The following is a 4,549-nucleotide window of genomic DNA, read 5'->3' as shown; positions in this document are numbered from 1 at the left end:
TAACCCTTGGCAACTAATCTAGCTTTGTTCCTGATAACGTTGCCATCTTCATCCATCTTGTTCCGGTAGACCCACCTCGTTCCAATGGGTTCTCTCTTTAACCCTGGAGGACAAGGAACAAGCTCCAAACGTTGTTCCTTTCGAACTGGTTGAGTTCTTCTTGCATAGCTTCAACCCAGCTTGGATCTGCCATAGCCTCGTCAATCTTCTTCGGTTCAATCAGTGATAAGAAGGTGACGTTCAAGCATTGATCACTTGTGGCTCTTCTAGTCTGAACCCCACTATCTGGATTGCCAATAATCTGCTCATGGGATGAGCAGCAGTCCATTAGTGTATTGACTAGGTTGGTATAATACAACATCAGTGCAAGACACTTGACGATCTCCAACAGATGCAGCAACGGAGGAGGATCAGTCCAAACTACTTCAACTTCATCATCAGTGTCAACTGAAGAGTTGACATGATTATCTTCAAACAAGGTATATCTTGAAGAACTGGAGAAGCTTGAACTGGTTCTGATGTTGTTGTGGCACGCACATCAGATCCAATTACCAGTTTTTCAGGTAGGTTAAAACTGATAGAAGGATAAATGAGGTGTCACACATGTTCTCCTTTTCCATACTGGTTCCAAGACTGATGTCTGGAAATTTTCTGGTGTACTAACTGATTGATGAACCTGATCAGATACACCAAATCAACTGGGACAACTGAAGATAAATCAAGGTTGGTCTTTTGTTGATTGCTTCATTTGATTCATCGAACGTGACATGAATTGTCTCATGTACCTTTTGGAGTCTATAATTATAAACTCTATAGGCTTTTCTAATATTTGAATACCCCACAAAGACACCTTCGTCAGCTTTTGCATCAAATTTTCCCAACTGACTGGAATCGTTTAAAATGTAAACTGGACAACCAAATACATGGAAATATCCAATATTTGGTTTACGATTCCTGAGGACTTCATAGGCAGTCTTCCTGTGTCTCTTGACATAACTGACCGTTTTGGTGTGACATGCAGTTGCCACAGCTTCAGCCCAAAAACAGGTGGGAAGACCAGATTCAGATAACATACTTCTGGCAGCTTCAATCAATGTGCGATTCTTCCTTTCAACCACACCATTTTGTTCTGGAGAACGAGCTGACGAAAAGTTTTGAGAAATGCCAGTGTCAGTGCAAAATGTCTCCAATTCTTTATTCATGAATTCTGTTCCGTTATCACTTCGCAACTGACACACTATCTTGGTATACTTGAGCTCAATTCGCTTGATGAGAGAGATAATTTCACCAGATGCATCACTCTTTGATCTGATAAATATCACCCAACAAAATCTGGTGTATTCATCGACCACAACTAAAGTGTATCTCTTACCAGCTTTAGTTTGAACATTCACTGGACCGAAGAGATCCATATGAAGCATGTGAAGAGGTTCAGTGATGCTGAAATTCTGCCTGGTCTTAAAACAGGCTCTTTTCTTTTTGCCCATTTCACACCCTGGACATGGCTTCTCCTTTTTAAAGGGAAACAAGGGTATCCTATCAACTAGTTGCTTTCTTGACAACTTGTTAATATTTTTGAAGTTAAGATGGGATAATCGTTTATGCCACAGCCAGTTGGTGTCCTCATCAGTCTTGACATAGAAACAATGCTCTTTTGGAGCAAGCTCCATGTTCATCATGTACACATTCCCTTTTCTTGGTGCAATCATGACTACCTTCCAATCCTTGTTAAAAACAGTGCCTTGAGCAATATCGAACAGTACCCTATATCCATCATCACAAAGTTGACTGACACTTATCAGGTTATATTTCAAACCATTGACAAATGCAACCTTAGTGAACTGAATCTGCCCATTGTCAACAACACCATATCCCTCAGTTTTCCCACTTCCATCATTACCAAATGTCACCGCTGGTCCATCGCAGACAGTGAATTCTTCCAGTAGGGGCTTACATCCGGTCATAGTCCGGCCAGCTGCGCTGTCCAGATACCAAATATTCTTCTTACGATCGCCCTGCACACCCAAGTAATTGATTAGTTATTTTGTGAACCCATCTTTTCTTGATGGGTCCACTGGACTTCTTCTGAGAAGTCCCAGGTACTTGACTGGGTGTTGAACTGGATGAGGAAACTGGAGGGTTCTCTCCAGTTTCCGGAGTGAAGACAATTGGTTTTAGTGGAACATTGATCTCCTTTTTCTTTTCAAAGTTTGCTCCTTTTTGAGCAGATTGTTTCATCTTTTGTTTTGAGAAGGAGTTTTGACATTTTGTTTTACAACTGAAGAGGATGCACCTCCTTCCAAATTCTTAATTCTGGCAGTACAACTTTGTACCTGCCTTGACAAATTTTGGATTTGATTTTCCATTTTTACCAAAATGTTTTTTTCTTCAGGCTGCTGGCCTTTGGACTTTGGCTCAGCGGGGGTTTAGTCTTTAGAGTTGAGGACTCACTTGACTTATGAGGTAAAGGATTGTCACCAGATTCCTTTTTAACTGGAGCTTTAGCCTTCTTGGCTCCAGTTTTGACCTCAACAGGGTTGGTCTTAGTGGATTCAGATTTGATTGTGCCAGAGGAATCATAAGGTGTTTCAACTTTAACAGATTCTGGCAATTGGTGAATTGTGGGTAAAACAGCTGCCATCTGAAGATCACCAGATTTCCAGGCAGTTTTTTGAGCATCAATGGTTTTAGAAAAAGCGTCATAATTTTTACCAGATGCTTGAACCCAAGAATTAATAACCATATGTTCTTTTTCAAGATCAAATTTCAGTTTTTGGTTATCTCTTACCAATGCCTCGTTTTTCAAATCTGACTCTTTAAGAGCCAACTGGACACTTTGCAAATCATTTACTTGACTTTTCATGTTGTTTAATTCAACCAAAACAGTTTCTAAATATCTTTCACAGTCAGTTCTCATGGTTTCAACAAATAACAAGTCATCATTCAATGATTCAGCAATATCCAGTTTCAGTTCTGAATCAATTTCGATATCATAATCCCTTACCTTCTTTAAAATGATATCAACCCATCTTCCAGATACAACATCATCCTTCACCACTGGTTGTTGACTCTCCAATGCCATGAAACACATATCTCTAATCTCTTCTTCATCATCAGATGAATCATCAGAGAGTTCCCATTTCCCTTCAATTTGAGCCATCATGCACTTGTTCTTTTCTTTCTCATTATTTTGTTCAAGAGACATGAGAGCAATCTGGGCCTTAAGTTTCTTGTATTTGGCCTTATAATCATCAGTTTTAACAAAGTTTGGGACAATAGGACCAGTTTGGTTGTTCATCTGACTAGATCTGCATTCCTTCATGAAATGGCCTTTCTTACCACATTTATAGCAGGTAAGATTAGCCTTATCCATTGAGATTGAATTGGAAGCATTATTGGACCCATTAAATCGATTAGATTTATGCTTAAACCTATTAAAGGTTTTAGCAATCATGGCAACCAGATCATCATCGTCAGTTTCCTCACAACCATCACTGAGATTAGTGGTTAGGCCAGAGTTCAAAAAGTTGTTTAACATTTCCTTCATAGAATGTGACTGGACATTCTCAGTAGATATTAAAGCAGCACAAGGTTGCCCAGAAAAGTTGGCAGCCTTGGAACTCTGAGCATGGTTTAAAGCATCTTGCTCAGCCAGTAATCTTGCAGCATCATTATCTTCAGTGAATCTGAAGGCTCCATAAAGAGAGGCAAGAGTGTGGCTATGCAAGGTCTTTCCTTGTCTTAAGACAAGAACCATGTGTGCCCATTTGGATGGCAAAACATCACAGAATTTTTCAAGAAGAATATCCTTATCCTTCTCCACTCCCAAGCCTCTAAGTTGATTAATTAGCCCAGTAAATCTGGTATAAGTACCAGTTAAACTTTCATTGGGAATAGCAAAGAAGGATTCATACTTCTTGTTGAGAGCAACCTTTCTAGTGACAATTGTGTCATTTCCTCCTTCAAACTGGAGAACTAATTCATCCCACATAGATTTTGCACTAGAAAATAGCACAAGGGTAAGAATTAGTTCCTCAGGTATAGCAGAGAGAATCATGTTTTTCAATTTGGTATCAAGATCAACCAATCTACGATCCTCATCTGACCAATGTTCTTCAGATTTCTCCCTGGTGCCTCTTCTCCCAGTGGGATCGAGAAGAGGGCTAACACCACTGGACATGGGAATATATGGTCCATCCTTAAGGATTTTCAACATATACCTCTCTATCCCACCAAAATGCAAGAGCATTCTAGCTTTCCATGTACCAAATGTCTCACCATTCCCATCGAATTTGGGAACAGGAGAGTTGGAGTAATGTACATGAACGTGGTTAGCTCCAGGAGTTGGAGGAGGAGGAGGAGGGTTAGTATTTAAGGAGTAGTAATATTAGGATTAGATTCATTAGGACCAGAACCATTCTCACCTTCAGCAGCCATCGAAGCAGACCTAGGTTATAGAATTGAAACAATTCAACCTGCCTGCTCTGATACCACTTTTTAGTCCCAACTATTACTAGATGGGTGCTGAAGACACCTCTATGTCGATGGT

Source organism: Erigeron canadensis, chromosome 4 (genome assembly GCF_010389155.1).
Source record: "Erigeron canadensis isolate Cc75 chromosome 4, C_canadensis_v1, whole genome shotgun sequence".
In the NCBI taxonomy this organism is placed as follows: Eukaryota; Viridiplantae; Streptophyta; class Magnoliopsida; order Asterales; family Asteraceae; genus Erigeron; species Erigeron canadensis.
Note: the sequence above shows the minus strand (reverse complement) of the source record.